This window comes from Bemisia tabaci, chromosome 1, assembly GCF_918797505.1.
Source record: "Bemisia tabaci chromosome 1, PGI_BMITA_v3".
Lineage (NCBI taxonomy): Eukaryota > Metazoa > Arthropoda > Insecta > Hemiptera > Aleyrodidae > Bemisia > Bemisia tabaci.
Window position 1 is genome coordinate 33,464,778 of NC_092793.1, and position 17,286 is coordinate 33,482,063.

At 41.8% G+C, this 17,286-nt stretch overlaps 1 long non-coding RNA gene across 1 annotated transcript; it reads right to left on the reverse strand.

Annotated features, from left to right (window-relative positions):
• Positions 1 to 13,909: 13,909 nt before the first annotated feature.
• Positions 13,910 to 17,061, reverse strand: LOC140224539 (uncharacterized). Its single transcript, XR_011899811.1, has 2 exons — positions 15,733 to 17,061; positions 13,910 to 14,437 (listed from the first exon to the last, which is right to left on the reverse strand). It is a non-coding gene; the product is annotated as an uncharacterized lncRNA (long non-coding RNA).
• Between the last annotated feature and the right edge of the window lie 225 nt (positions 17,062 to 17,286).

Below are 17,286 nucleotides of genomic sequence, written 5' to 3' on the forward strand. Positions count from 1 at the left end.
CTTGCTGAAACCGTTTTAGTGCGCAATTTGACTCACGTGGAGCTTTGAGTTTCTTGGGAGCGGGCAGTTCAAATTCCTCGTAACCAATGTGAAATAAAAACGTTAATATCTTCATTGGGAGTTGGTTTCAGTAATTATCGTTGTGTGAATCGTGTTCTACGTGAAATTCTGGTCAAGAAACGTGTATCAGATTGCTTAGACTCGCACCTTGTCTAGTGGTCCAATGCCAAGATGACATAACAAGGCGGTAGGCTTTCTCATTTTTAAATCTACTTTTCTACAAATTCCCATTCCAGAAAAAAATTATGACAAATACTGCGAACTCAACTCATTAAGAACTCTCAAATTAAGCAATAAAATTGTTTTTTGCAAACTCTCCATTATGGAGGAATAAAACTCCACCCTTCTTTTTCTCTTGTCAACTTTATGCAACTTGATGCTTCCCTATCACACTCAGTCCAAATCCCTCTGGAAATGGTGATATTACGCTTTGTCTTGGCAACTGTGTTACACAAAGCACCGGTAACCTACGCAGCGTCTTTCGTGTGACGACAGTGTTTAAGAGACAGTGGGTTGAAATGGACCATTAAACAGACCGAGAATTGAAGCACCACAAATCACAACACATGTCTCTCCATAAAAAAAATTCGTATGGTACGGTTATCATATTAAAAATTACCAAATTCAGTTTCAAACTTGGACATGCAGCACAGTTAAAAATGTTTGATGTCACTCTGTGTCACTTTTTTTGTGTTCGGTCAACCTGAGGGCCTTGGTTGCTCAACACAATTCTGTGTTGAATCGACCCAAACTGTGTAACTTGGAGACATCGGATCACGAAGAAAGTGTCCTGCGAACTTACATGTACTCTTGTTTTCCTCCCCGTACCTGGAGGTCGAGAGCTGCCTGTGACTTGCGCATTAGATTTCTACCGATACGACTAATTTTCAACGAGGGCGCAAATTTTCAACACTAAGATTTGATCGATTAAATACATGGATAAGTAACACCAAAAAAATCAACCGTCAGCTTGTGTTACTTCGTGTTTTACTTTCTATATTAACACAAGGCTTTTCTTACGGTGTAAATTATTTTACTGAGAGACTTGGCTTCCCTATCATCGAAGAGTGCAAGCATAACTCCCTTATTTTCCGGGGGCCGGGGAGCCTCCTCTAAGAAATGTTTTAAAATTTTAACTCCTTTTTGACGCATTGTGTTGCTTTCGTGACGCAAATTTTCCATTCATTTCCACACAAATATTTCATTGTTTTATGTATTTTTAGCTCAAAATACGAAACTGTTGAATTCGTTGTTTATTTCCGCATCAATAAAAAAATTGGGCAAAAATGCCAGACTAACATTATTTTACCAGCAAAAGTCCGCCCAGGTAAAATACCACGATTAATACGTAAATATGAATTATTGGACGTCTTCAATCTTCTCAGAAAATATGAAAATTGGAAAAAATGAATCCCATCGAGATTTTTTTTTTAAATTCAACTGAATAATGAATTTTCTTCTTCTACTTATTTCCTTCTCCTATTTATTCGCATCTCATTTTCCTTCCCTTCTTTGCTTATCCCCTTGTTTTTCTTATTATCATTATTCTTCCTCTTCTTTTTCTTTTCCTCTCCTTCTTATTTTTATCCTTATTCTCTTCTTCTTCTTCTTCTTCTTCTTCTTCTTCCTCTTCTTTGCTTACTTCCATTGTATTCTCATTCTTCCCATTCTCCTTCTCCTCCCTCTTTCTCGGGTCGTTGGTTTTCTCTAAGGCCTCGAAATAAGTTTTTGTTTTAAATTAATTGCTTGCGGTGCCACAGTGCGAGCACTCCCTCGCGCCGGAGGAGGGTCTCTGTAATTGGAGTTGCAAACCCCAATGGAGACGAGGAGCCCTATCGTCGATGAATCCCAGTCAGCAAGCAAAGCCGCAAAAAAATGCAGCGGTGCACTTGTCGTCGGTCAGAACTCAACTCTAGCCTGCTGATTTCTTAGTTTTCTGAAAAATGATACGTCGCAAAACTATCCGCGGAATTCGGTTCTTAAGACGATGCATGATATTGCGTCTTCTCATCAGGCGCCTCCCTTTTTGCGCATCTTGTTATTTTCAGCGGCGGATCCAGAGTTGAAGGGGGGGAGGGGCATTTGCTGATGTCGAGTGGGGCGTCTGGAGAGGACACCCCCCAGAGTAAGGGAGGCCCGGAATTTGCACAAAAAATAATCCCTCCCAGAATGAATTTTAAGCAGTTTGAGCATACAATTTGTGCATTATTGCACACATTGTATGCATATTGCACATCAGTTGAAAATTGGCGATTAACACCTCTTCGTAGAGAAATTTTATCTCGGTATATGGCTTATTTATTTCTCCGGTATACCTTTTGAATCACTCTTGGTTCTGTGCACTCGGTTGAATAGCTCTGAAGTTCTGTCCTGACACCATATTTCAGTCAATTTTTAGGAGCGATTTTATTTCTCTCCCTTTTTTTCGCCCTTTCTTTCTAATTTGTTTCTTCTTTTTCTGCTTTTTTTTGGTCCAATCCCTGGATCCGCGACCGGTTATTTTTTACCTTCGGTACTTCAACATTCATTGTTGACTTACCTATTTGGTTGATGGGTAACGTGTTGGCACTTTCGCTTTGCAAACAATCCGAAGTTTGGGGAACTTGTTTGGCTGATGGCGTCACCCGAAGCTCATCATCCGCCACGTGGGTAGGTCAACAGGCTTAAAAAGAGTCATGACTGTTGCTCCCTGGTAATTGTCCGTAAGAAAGTGCTGAATTCCCGAAAGTAAAAACTTCCGCATGCAGCCATATATCAAGTGGAAGGTTCCTTGTCTCTGGTTTTGATTCGGAACATCCCAAACTGTTACGCAATAGATCGGGCTATCGCTGATCGATAAGTTGATTATCGCAAGAAAAACTTAGCTGCACTGAATCAGTCCATGACAACCTATGTCGGTAGATCAAGCTTGGAGCCGATGTGCGGCGCGCATCGCATCGCACAGGGAGGCAGGCGCAGAGCTTCATCATTTCTCAATGCTCCGATCCCATTCTGCATGATCAACGATCTGCATGATTAATGCTCTACATAGAGCTCCGATCGACGGATTCATGTTAAAAGCCTCGTGGCTCGCCGATATCGGGATCGCTTTAATCAGAACATATCGCCGACAACTTATTTTCGCCCCCCCCCCCCCTCCCCCATGCCCAACTCCTTGTTACCACTTTTGTTACCGGACAGAATCAGAGCATTCTCAATATTCCAGGCGCCGCCGCACATCAACGTTGTCGCTTTGTCCGACAAAATCTCCGTACTCCAGGTTGAATTGTACGGGGAGAGGGTGCTAATTTTCAGCGAAATCTGGCAACCGTTCACCCGCGAGGTTGCAAGATCATTGCATTCGTCGAAAGCAGTGGCAACGCGTGGATCATCGGCTATCGATATTTTCCTTTTTGAGGCTATGGTTAAGAATCGATTATTTGGGTGTTGGCTACGAACATGTCGATAATCGATCCTTCTCCATAGGTCCAACTGAAAGATGAATCGATTCAGGGCGAAACACTGGTTATAAGTGAGAATTGCTGATTCCAGCACAGTCCGACAAGTGCACTCACTGCTGTCTCCCGTAGTGCGGTAGGATTATTCAAGAGTGAACTCGTTACCGGGGGATTAGAAACTAATGCGGTTCTGTCGTGAAATACTGAGCCAGTGACACGACACAAGCACGAGGAATAAAATCGGACCCCAGTTCGCCTCCCAGCGCAGATTCTAACATGAATAAATTGATCCGATTCTGAACCGCCTTATGGACCGTGGTTAGTGGTAATGAGCCCTCATAGTCCTTCATACATTAACATAATATCTTTGTTAGTTAGTTTGAAACAAGAGTGACATGAGTTAATTGCAACGTATCATACACGGAAAAAAACAGGGTCGTCGACACAACCATCGGCCGGTTCAAATCGCGCCAGGTACCGTGCGGTAGTTACGATAACTACCGCGGTGGAGATTACAACTAACCCGGTAGTTACATCAAAATCCATGGTTGTTGGTGTAACTACCGGGTTAGTTGTGACCTCCACCGCGGTAGTTATCGTAACTACCGCACGGTACCTGGCGCGATTTTAACCAGCATGGTTGTATCGACTACCCTATTTTTTTCCGTGTACGCAAAATTTAATCTAACTATTTAATTCTTTCAAACCTTTCACCAAAGTTAGTTTCCGACAGCACCGCGAGGAAAAAAATGAGCTCTAGGGCTCACTTTTTTTTTCTCAGTGTGTAAAGTTCACTGGTGTCATAAGGTGGACGGTACCTAAAGCGTAAACCCGATAAATGAGAAATAACCCAAAAGCGCAGAAGGAGAGAGTTGAGACTCACCCCGAAAGCGCAAATCCTGGAATGAAGGAGAACTTTAGAGGACAAATATGCTTGGTTTTTGCTAACGCCTCGACTAATATTTTATGTGAAAAACTTTGATCCGGGTCACAGTGGATCGAGTCAATAGGAGAGGGCGGACAAAATTTTGAAAATTCAAACGCTTTTAACTCTGTTGAAACAAAACTTTGAGGTTCTAAAAACTGGTTCCATTTACTTTTTCATGAAATTTTCTTCTAGAAACACCCCTTGAAATTTAAAATGTGACGAAATAAACATCAAAATTGCATCAGGGCCGGATTTACCTACTTGCCGCTCATGGGCCGCCTGTATTTTGCCGCCGCCTTCTCATTAGTTTTGAAACATCAATAAAAACCATCAAATGAACGTGCCAGCGGGGGAGGAGTGCATAAGACGCGTTTACTCGTGTTGGACACATTTTTTGCGAAAGCCCTGTCAACACTACTAGCAAAAGTTCACGGAACTTTGTGCGAAGTTTCGTAAACCTATCTCTGTGTGGACAAGGCCTTCCATTCATAAGAAATGAACGAAAAAATTATGAAAGAACAAACATAAATGTGGAATAATGATTTTAACTTCCGCCGCCGCGCCGCGCTGACCGCACCGTCTTTGGCGCAATGCGTGAAGTATTCCGACAGTCTTGTAGGCGCTATGAGTTTCACGCCGATCGCTACTGAACGCACTGTGTTTGACGTAATGCGTGAAGTATTCACGCAGTCTTGTAGGCGCTATCCGTTTTACGCTGACCGCAATGACCGCACTTGCACTATGTTTGATGCAATGCGTGAAGTATTCGTGCAGTCTTGTAGGCGCTTATACGTGTTACATGCCGATCGCGGCGCCGAGGGCTTCTCCTTTTCATCTCAAGTCCTCGTCATCATCTCTCTCTAAGTCGCGCCGTCCCGGGCCAAATTGCGTGTTTTAACTATGTGGTTTCTCTCTTAACTTGAATAATTAAAGGTGCTATCTCTTGTATATCTGAAAGACGACAAAATTAGAAATTATTATACTCTCAGGAAATGAGAGACTTTGTCGCCTTCTCTCGTTGGTAATTTTTTTTTCTAAATCCGATTTTTTTTATACCTACATTTAAAAAAATTGCAAAATTTGCCGCCCCCTATAGATTTGCCGCCATGGACCGCGGCCCATGTGGCCACCCCCTTAATCCGGCCCTGTATGTTTGACCTCTCTAATTGTCTTGATCCACTGTGCGGCTTCAAAAATTGTTCTTTGAAAATTTCGCACCTGAACGTCAGAGCATTTTTTCAAAAAGAGGAAAAAATCTAAACAAATAGACAACTCGTTAATGTAGGTTAAAGGAAATTCCACTTATCTTGCTCAAATTCCTACATTGTTTGTACTTTATAGGACCGGTAACGTAGTAATAAATCGAAGACATCATTGACAATGTCGCGATAAAAATCAGCAATTGTTTACTTCATCGTTGCAATGGGCGACCTGAAATGGAATTAAGGTGAAAGAGAAACAAGCATACCTTCTCAGTTAGTATAGCATGCGATGCACACGAATTATACGAATTTTATTATAACGCCTGGATGCAAGTTGCAACTATTCGGGCTCTATGGATGTCCGTGTTGCATGCGCACTAAAGTGAAGGCGTTCAATTTTTCGAATTATTCCAGTAAAAGCTTAGTTTGAAATAGAGGATCACCTATTTCCCATGAGCGGGAAGTTTGCATTAAGGCATCAAAAAACGTGAATATCTCGGTAAGGAGTTACGTACATTTAGTAATGTTCGTTGTACAAATCGTGTTTTGAGTGAAATTTTGATGGGGAAATATTAATCCGGTGCAGCTCATAAGCGCAAATCTGTGAAATCAATAGCCCAAAAGCACAAACGGGACGATTTGCGCTTATGGGCTGTCGATTTGGAGAATTATCGCTAAGTTTATACATCGGGCAACTAGGATCAACATCGCATTACTAGGATGTATCGCGAATTTAAGTCACACGTGACTGCCTGTGATCAAAAAGTAGAGAGCCAAAAAGTGGAGACTTTTTTTGTTTCGTGGACAACATTTCAGTTATTAGAATTTTTACGTGCTTGGCTAATTTAAAATTTTTAAATGGAACCGAAAGTGAAATGTTAGCTGGCAGAAAATTTTATGTGCACCCCCCCCCCCCCTTACTTTTATCAAATTGCCTCTTGCATTTTGCCTTTCACCAAACAAAACAAGACGCACTTATGAAAATACGTGGCGCTTTCTGTTTCTTGAAACTTGAAAGCCTAGGGACTTTTTGTCAGCCGAACCCCACAACTCAACACTTATTCGCTGATCCCTTGACTCTTGAGGGTAATTCTATCAGCATGCGAAGAGAGGTACGCTCTTCTCAGTTCTACTTTAATTTTGTCTTCTTCTTGAATTTGCGCTACGTTCGATGTATCGAAACTCATGTCCAACCAATCGAAACTCATTTGCGCTTTTGGACTATCGATTTTGGAAAACGCTTAGGTATGGACTGTGGCCTTATTGATCATAATGCTGAATTTCACAACCTGTCTAGTGGGCTAGTGGGCCATACTTAGTCCACAAAATGAGACGATCCTGTGACAATCTTCTCTATGGTTTCTCTTCTATTTCATTTTTCAAATAGGTGTGAGAAATGATGTGTATATGACCAGAATAACCTGAACTTTTCTCCGGGAAGAGCGGAGCCCTAATAATATACCTGTTGCACACCGGTCGAGTCGGGTTGGGACTAAAGTTCACGGCACGGCTCATAATCGATTCTCAGACGGGGTCCGAGACAGGCGCTACGAAGTTACCAAGTTACAAACATCTTATTCAATGTAAATGGCCGCTCGAGATGACCCACATTTGCATTTCACCATCCTCGTTGCCGACTCTTGGCCAGAAATCATGTTTTTCCTTTGGACACTGAAAAAAAAAACTCGGTGCATTTACTAAGAAAAGGGTAAAATTACCAAGAATTCAGGGTTCTATTTGATCCCAGTTTTTTCTTGGTAAAATTACCATTTATGGAATTGGTAATTTTACAGAGAAAACTCGGTAAAATTATTGACTTTCTCGGTAGTTTTACCGGACCCCGGTAAAAACGCCAATACTTTTTATCGACTGTGGTAGAATTACCGAGATAAAATGGCAAAGTTACCGGTAATTGATTACCAATAAAAGTGGTATTCTTACCTGAGAAAAACAGTAAACATACCGGTTTTTAGGTAAGCTTACCAGTCTTTCTTGGTAAAATTACCAATAATTGGTAAAAAAAAGTGAGATGGTAAAAGTACCGACGGACCTTGGTAAAAACGCCGAGAATTTTTTTTCAGTGGAATTCGCAAGGAACTTTCCTCGTAGGGGAACCTATAAGCTTTGGCGATGCGGGTACCAACAGAGCAAGGAATGAGGTATTTCTTGCCCTATCATTGAAAATCACAGCGGCGGATCCAGAGTGAGTCGGAGGGAGGGGGGCATTTGCTGATGTTGAGTGGCAATTCTGGAGGGTACCCCCCCCCCCCCTCGGAATACCGGGGGGGGAGGGTTGCGGGCCCGAAATTTTTTTTAAAAAAATAGCCTCTTCGGATTGAATTTTGGGCAGTTTTAGTATGCAATTTGTTCATTACGTGAAAGTTGAAGATTAATACCTCTTTTAGCGTAATTTTATTTTAGTACATGGACTATTCATTTCTCCGGTGCTGAGTATTAGAGAAAAATTGACAAACTGTGAAGGCAGGAGCATGCAACTAAACAATGTAACAAAATTGAACCATCTCAATCAATTTTTAGGGCACTTTTTATTCCCCTCCCTTTCCCCATTTTTTCTTTTTTCTTGTTTTCGCCCGAGGGAGGGGGGCATGCCGCCGTGTCCTCACTCCCTGGATCTACCATTGCACAATCATGAGGATGAAGGCTTACTGAGATTTTCAGTCTTAATTCCTTTGAACGTGACCGTCCACAAGGGAATGGACCTCACAACCAAAAAACTTTTACCAAATATAACCATCAACAGTGGTTCTGTACGGATCATACTGGAAAAGGTAATTAAATGTCTAAAAAAGAAAATAAAATCGGTATGTTTAATCCAATTTTTATTTTCGTTTCCTCTGGAGGCATGGGTGGAGGGTACCTTTGTCGATTCCATCAAAAGTACATTCTCTCTTAATCTTATCGTTTTGTCCATTAAATTCAATAATCACGTTGAATCACCTCGCAGTCGACTGGCCGCATCGTCCTAACGTCAAATGTTTCCGACAAATTTTGGCAACGTGGCCAAAATCGTAGAGCAAATCTCAGCGTCGCGCCGCGCCGCAATGCGTCGCGTCTTCCTGCGTTGGTCTTTTCCAGATTCACAGAGGTCGAGCCGGGTCCCGGGTGCCCCTCCCAAGAATACCGCAGCGCAGCGAGCCCCTCGGGCGCGGGCGCGAGGCAAAGCCGGTAGTAATGGTAATGGCCATTCGACCATTGTCGTCAGCTCGAGCTCCGGAAAGCAACCGATTGATTTTGTTTCATGCTGTGCGGAATGAGCCGATTTTTATTCCGCCATTCCGAGTACCCGACGATAAATTGAACGCGTGGGCAAAAAAAATGACCTTTCCCTCTGGGTTGAACGGAAATCTAAGCACGGATCCGCATCTTAGAACCACCGTCATACTTTGTCTCTGGTCATCCTGCCGTGCCATTCGACGAGGAGTTAGGTTATGTTATGTTGGAAGACATTTTGCAGTATTCGAACGCATATAAGACGTTCTTCCTCGCAGGGACAGCGGGCTGATTGTTGAAATTGGTAGACAAAGCGGTAGACAAAGATGACAAAAAGGATATGGAGGGATCCTATTGGTGGAAGCGGTTGGTTGCAAAGGACAAAGAAGTAATAGACCGACTAACGGCAACCCACGAAAGACCCGATAGTTAGGGTGACGACGGGTTTTGAGATCACGGAGAAAATTTTAAAATGTGCCCCTATTAAAGTAAAAAAGCAAATGGCAGCAACCTTCCTCACTAAACCAAATTAAAAATCATGTTTGACCAACATTAGGTTTCATATATAAAAAAAAGGATGAAATATGCGATTTGAGTGGGAGGGGGATGAGTTACCAAACCTGTGCATAATACTGAAATTTTCAAATTCTGGTTTCACTTAAGCGGAAGAAATTGACCGGGCCTGATATGGCCGCTCTTAGTCGAAACGGCGGTCATCGAACTCAAAGCGGACAATTAATCTGCGGGGCTCTTCGACGGGAACGATGGACTGCGATTACTGTCGACTGTCGGGCAGAGATTTAATCATAACGAATGACCCATGACCAGTCAATGACACCGGATATCCTATTCCGTGTCACAGACGCAATGAAATCCTCATCTTTTAATGTCTATGACTTGAGAGCTAGTCCCGCGAGAGCATCGCCGCGGCCCGAGACGTCTGCTCAACGGTGAGCTATGATTTTCAATACAGGAAAGCGGCGCCTGGTCGTTTTGAGATCTCAATTGAGAGACAGCGGTCTGGACCCGAAATAAAGGATAGTTGCCACGTCCTGGAGAAAATCATGGATTGTTTTCTCTTCTAATTTAGCATGCGTTCTAAAGATGGAAGTCTTGAGGAGTGAATTCGCGAAGATATTTTACTTTATAGATATGAAAAATGTCAACATATTGGTTGCGATGCGGGGATCATCGAAGTGTGGGTTTGTGTCATGATTACTTCCTGATTCAGTTTGATATCACACTGATTCGGCATGATATCACACTGATTCGGCATGATATCACACTGATTTGGCACGACATCACACTGATTCGGCATGATATCACACGGATTTGGCATGATATCACACTGATTCGACATGATATCACACTGATTCAGTATGATGCCATGATGATTGACTTTAACAACAAGTCCTAAAGAATGAACTTATATTACAAGAAATTTGGCGATATCCTGATGTTCATATGACGTTTTTCCTTGACGCGGAAGTTACGTTGGCGCGAATCTGGGTTTTCGATCAATCCTGGTCGATGGAAATTGGAGAGTCCCCGGTTGTCTATGGGCTGTTCTCGCATCGGTTACACTGTTCGGGGGTCGTTGCCGGAACTTGCGGGTGGGTTTGGCGAGCGTTCTGTGTGCGAAGGGGGAGGGGGGCTGATAGGCGGGGAGCAGATGTCGGCCAGAGGTCGGTAAGACCCGCACGAGGCACGGGGAGGTCTGCACCCGGCGGCACCCGGCAAGGGAAGACGAGAACAGAGAAAAGCACCTGCCCGTCGGGCGCCACATATCAATACCGCCATGCCAGTCCGCACTAGCAGCTAGCGGAAAAAGCGACGGGCCTCAAACCCAGGACTCCACACGGTATCTCATTCAGTAAAAACACAACAGGCCAGAAAAATCAACACACCGTCGAGCTACGGGCGTAAATCTTGTTGGTTTCCCGTCGATCGCAAGTTGCGAAACTTAACTTCTGAATTTCACTATTCGTATGGACCACTGGAAAAAAAAACACATTTGATCTAGAGTCCAGACTCTTAAAAACATCGACAAGAAAAAATACTCTTGATTCAATCAGATTTAAGCTCAAATCAGGAACCAAGCCTCTTAATTTGAGCGGGATTCCTTTTGATTTAAGCTGAAATCTGATTGAATCAAGAGTATTTTTTCTTGTCGATGTTTTTAGGAGTCTGGACTCTAGATCCAATGTGGTTTTTTTTCCAGTGTAAGCATTGTTATCGAACCCGAGAAACCGTTACCGCAAAAGTAATATTGTAACCACGACTAAATGGACGTATTTATTCCAAATGGAACTATGTGCATTATCACGTGAGCCTTGCTAGGCATATATTCTTATGGGTCTCAAGGCTCAAATCATAATGCACGTAGTTCCATTTGGCAGAAATACGTCCAAATAAGTAGATAAAGGACCTGGAATGTGGGCATTGGAGGGGCGACGGCAATTTTTATTTTCCTGTATCGGGTCTTTTTCGGGCAAAATGGCAACCGGACCTGGAATCCGGGCGGTAAGCTTTCCCAACGAACAAACACCGAAGGTAAACACGCGGTGTGCGTGCGCTGTGTAGAGGGAAAAAAGCGAAGCACTTCATCAGTTCATCGAAGCCCTGTCTCTGACGCTCGATGTGATAGGGATGGCGCGACGGACGCGGCGTGCAATTTGATCATGATGTGTTTTCGACTCATCGTGTCATCGCCTCGTCACCACTCACCCCGAGCACGTGTCCTCGGCACTCCATCACGACTTTCGCTGTCACCACAACCACTCACCATCACCGCCACCCTCACCATCCGCTCCAAGTGCAGGTGTTCAGTAGCGACGATGTTCTGCAAAAAATCAACTTCAACCTTCCGATTTTCGATTATTTCCCAATATCGCTAAAATATTATTAAAATGTGGACCAACAGTTAAAACAAAATTTCGATTTCAATTGTGTATCGACTGAAATCGTTTTGCAATCTGAAAAATTGATTCCTAGTTTTTAACTAGAGTAGCTGTATACGGGAGACCAAAGTTGGACCAATGTAAACAAACCCGACCCAGAGAAATACGTGTTATCGACTGAGAAAGGAATGATAGTCACACTCAAAGGTTAATTTTCGGCAAAAATATCCATTATAAGTCGATCCGAGCTCAATTCAGAAGTTAATTATAAAAAAAGTTCTATCACATCCAAAATCACGTCTAGAATTTGTAAAACTTTGTCGCCATCTTGTTTGTTTACATTGGGCCAAACTAGAATCGGACGGGCTGAGGTTTGTTTAAATTGAGCCAACTTTGGGGCTCCATGATAGCCGACCAATCAGGGAGCGGCGCACCTTGTCTGTACAGTAAAATGATCGAGATGGCAGTACTCCCCCGTATACGGGTACTCTATTTTTAACGACCCTCGAAATTTGATTCAATTATTAGAAAATCGATTTTAAATCGGCATCATTGAGTGTTATGGATGCAAAAAGAGAGAGGCAGTGAAAAGGAGGATCCAATCACTTCTCCTTTCACCGATCGGGATTCAATTAAGGGGGTGCGCGACGCGACGCGACGGTGGCACCTAATCATGGCACCGAATTCAGATCGCTAGACACTGGGCAGAACTCATCTCATTCTGGGAGCATCGCTTCGCCTCGCTCTGCGTCGGATCCAAATCACCTGGAGCAAAAATTTTAGATTGCCCGGCACAATGGAGAGAGATGTCGCGGTCAAAAGGAGCCCGAAGAGTGAGTAACGAGATATCTGGAGCCGAGGCTCCCTCTATAGACCGGGAGTCCCATGGAACTAATCGGCATCGGTTATATTTAATTACGAAATCCGATTTTCATCGCAGCACTCAGTTGATTCTCCCCGAAGAATCTCCGGACAAACCTTTGTAACATCAATGAAACGTTAAGAAAACTCATTCAGCACCTCCTCTCAAACTTATATTTATGGAAGAGTCAGGGCCGGATTTATAGTAGTTCCTTAAACAGGTCCTTATTCCATCGGGCTGATTATTGAAATTGATAGGCAAAACTATCGACAAAGGAGACATAGGGAGTATGGAGCAATCCTATCGGTTGAAACGGGTGTTTCTCATAGACTAAGGGAGATTATTATGGACTAGTTATGGGGTTTCTTGTGAGTTACCCTTCTCTGTCTATCGTAACCACCCGCCTTCACCAACAGGATCGCCCTATTTTCCCTCTGTCGTTAGAGTCTATCGCTTTGTATATCGATTTCAGTAATCAGCCCGCAGGAAGGCGCATTGGAAATATTTCCTTTCCTTCCTCTGAGAGCCAGTGCTTCAATGGCACGTAAGCAGAAAAGCTCTCTCAATATGAATTCCACCGTGCGAGTGGAGGTCCGCACCTGATATGGAGCACTTCCCATGTGCGACACCATAGAACGGATCCAATGGCCGCGACTTGATCTTCATTCCCTATGAAATGATAGCGTGATAGAGTCCGTTTCACTCCTGAGAAATCCAGGCTCATCTCCTCAAAATCAAATTAGACGTTAATTATCCAGTGCAGACAAGTGTGCATTGTAGTCGCTGGAGTCGGACAATGCAGATTCTGCCTGTGGGGCATTTCATTCATCTGCCGAACCGATGCGTTGTTGTTACAGCCACAGCGGTGAATCCGACCATACGATGAACCTCGGAGAACTGGAAGCATTTCACATTTGTTGATTAAGGATATTGAATAATAATCACGTTGTGCCACCAGGAGAGGGGTCTCCGTGCATCAAAGTATCGTTTAATACTTCGGAGGTAAAACCATGAAAGGTATAGTTTTTTTTAAATATTTTCCCTGCTAAAAATTTTTCATGGAATTCCATGCTGGTTTTCCATGGAAAATTTCTCCACGTAAAATTGGGCACGGAAAATTTTTCCATGGAAAATTTCTCCACGGAAAGCACCACGGAAAATGTCACCATGGAAAATTTCTCCATGGAAAATTTCTCCACGGCAAATTCTCACCGTGGAAACCTGCCACAGCACTCACTGTGTCTCATGCAGGTTTCCACCATCAAGTTACCATGGTGTTGTTTCTTTAAGTCATCATAGAACTGTTCTACTCAATGTTGCTGGTTTTTTTAGTATTTAATTAGATAATTTACAAGTTTTCCTTGTAATCAAAATAAATGAAAATGATACACTCACCAACTTGAAGACACATAGTACCAACTATACTTGACAGAGATGTAATAATTCTTTTAACAATTGAGAAACTACCGCACTGTACCTTCGCGTCACATACTGCACGCTCAACGTTTCAAATAAGATTTCATTCAGTTGACAATGTGAAAACATATTCAAATTATTTCACAATAAGCACGGAAAACAGCACCAAAAATTATCACAACACTATCCAAATTAGAGGCCAAGAGAGTGAAATATGAACTGTAGATTTTGGTTTCTGTCTGGGAAGCTTAATTGCATCTAGATGGTTTAAAGGTTGCCACTAATTCCCTGCGAATGGCTGTTCGATAAGATCAAAGGAACTGCCAGATGATAGGAAACAAATGGCGATTGCTGCAGCTGAACAAGGCAGGTAAATGTCTCGGTGTGTTTTTATGAAAGCTCTGAAAAATGAATAATGTACAGCGCATCAAAACCATGAGTACAACCAATGATCAGCACTAAATTAAAACAATCTCAAGGTGAAGCCAACCAACATTTCTTGAGAAGTTAAAATAAGTTCTGAGGATAGCCAAATAATTTTTAGTAATAGGACAAAATACTTGTGAAAAAGCATTGGTAAAATTGTGTGTAAAAGCAATTATTGCATTGGTAGCCATAAAAATAGGAAGTAAATTATTGGACATCTGATAATTCACTGAAACATCGTTGATAAGGATGTGATGTTTTAGCCCTCTAGAGTTAAAAGTTTAAGGCCTCATCTGTAACTTCAGATATATCTCTCACACTACTTACATTTCTGAATAAAAATACCAAGTAATAGCTAAGGCTCAATTCAGACGTCACTTTTCCTTCACTCATGTCAAATGAAAAGTTGGATCGTGTAATACAACACGAGAACACAACGATCATTTGAGAGGTTGAACAAAAATTTGAAAGTTAGGTCACACCAAGGTTTCCGTTCAACTTCTCAAACAAATGTTAGAGCTCACGCATCATACGTTGAGACAAACGTCAAAAGTATTGTTTAAGTCACCATTCACCAGTGGTGCCACCTGACTACATGAATTTACCTGTTGAGTGGTGCGAATTCAGAGCTAATCGGAGAGAAACATTTGTTTCAACATACGATGAGCGAGCTCTATGTTCTCATGTCCGTATCAAACGATCCAACTTTTCACTCGGTATAAGTGGAGGAAAGCTAGACTGTCTGAGGTGGGCTTTAGTTTCCATCACACAGCAAAAAAATCTAGAAGGGCCTGTATTTAAGGTTTCTTTTTCAGTCCTAAGTAGTTCTCACCTGTGAATTTTATTCACAGTCTATATGGGTTTCGGCAAACGATAGGAAATGGCGATCTCATATGATCTGACAGATATCTGATATTATCCCTGAGGAGGACGATGACATGAGCTGATGAGCAGCTAGGAATGGAATGCAGTTAGAATGTTAACCGTGTGCTGAAAACACGATAAGGGAGACTGTAACCAATATTCGATCACGGTTCATGTTTGGGGTGCAGACTCGGAGGAGTGACCAAGGAGAAGATAGAGAAAATGATGAGCACATACGAATCTACTATTCAACAAAGAATGTTAGAATAGTTTATCAAGATACAGAAATAAATGTAATGCTATGATTCTATGGAGAGGTTACAGATCAGTGGCTGATGGATCACTATTGGTGCCTATGCCTACATTCAGTAATAGGAATTGCTAATCATTGTTATTCATGACTTACCTAGATTCAGTTCAAGGCCCTTGCATTCAACTCGGATTTGGCGTGATGTAGCGAAAGCAGGAAGTCAAGAAATATATAAATTTCTGAGAATTACTGTATGGTTTGCGAGAGCTTCATTGAGCCTGACGATTCACGCCTCGTTGATAACCTAACCTCAAAATACCGACAGGGCAGGGCGAGGCAGGGCGGGGCGGCACATCTCCTGACTTGCCGAATTGAATTGAGGATTTTTTATTTAAATCTGCATGATCTATAAAAACTCATTCGCTTATTTATTACTGAAATGCGTAACGCCGATAATGTTTCATACTTCACACGCATTTGCGTTCTATTCTTGCTTTTATTTTTATTTTTATACAATTTCAACATGAAACAGAGCAGGCCGGCAGGATTGCAACGCAGGTTTTGTTTTAGAGTCGGAACTGAATCACTTTGTAAACACAAGATGAGTTGTTGGTTATCAGTTATCACTGCCAGTAATGCAAATTTTAATTTTTTTATGTGATTTAATTAGTATCAGCTCGAATTCGAGTCTTCTTCGTTACGAAAGTAATGTTACCTCGAAGTTGGTGAATTTTGATTAACCTGAAAGTAAGCCAGCAGTGTATCGCGATGGACTCTTGGTAATCGATCTTCAAATTTTTATTTTGGCCATGCGTAGAAATAGAATGAAAAAATTCTGATAGATACAACTCAATTCTCATTGGTTTTGCTATTACCGCTATTCGGTTCTTTCTACAATTCAAGGTTGGTTTCACACAGGAGATTTGGAAGTATGACAGTTGAGCTTCAGTAAAGGCGATCCTATTGAATAGTTAGTGTCTAAACTAATCTTGCAAAACACAGACGTTTGGTCTCTAATTGACAGACTTTAAAGCTGTACCTACAGGTTCGAAGAAGCTGCGTGTTTTCTGTTTTTTGACAAACTATTGCGGTTATTTCAGTTGTCTTAAACAGAGTATAAGCAGCAAATTATTATTACATCTCTGTCAACCATAGCAAATCTCTGAGTTAATCATATTTTAAATGAAAACATTCTCCGTACAGAAAGTAATTGCTACCTACTGGTACAATTATTAAATTATCGTTAAATAGTGGGCATTGTCTTGGGAATGCCATGGTTGTAGAAATTTCAGTGCACTAATGAAGACTTATTGTATGATAACTGATGACATGAAACATTTTAGTGGCCCTCACTTGTGAACTTCGGTGAGTAATTCAACTTAATTCTATGATGCATAACAAAACAGCAAATAGTTGCTGATTGTCAATAAATATATAATAATAATATTTTTATTTGTTTTTTTGGCTTGCACATGGCTTCTACAAATGCGTCGAATTTTTCTAAACAAGAAACAAGAATAAATATATGTATAAAAAAAAAAAAAAAAAAAAAAAAAAAAAAAAAAAAAAAAAACGACAATGATATCAACCTGTCCCATTTATAAAGTCGTTAATTGAATAGGGACATTGCTCAATGGTTGCTCAATGATCAAAAGCTTACAGATTACCATGTTTATTCTTATGGTGGTCTCTAGTGTTTCGCGGTGTTCC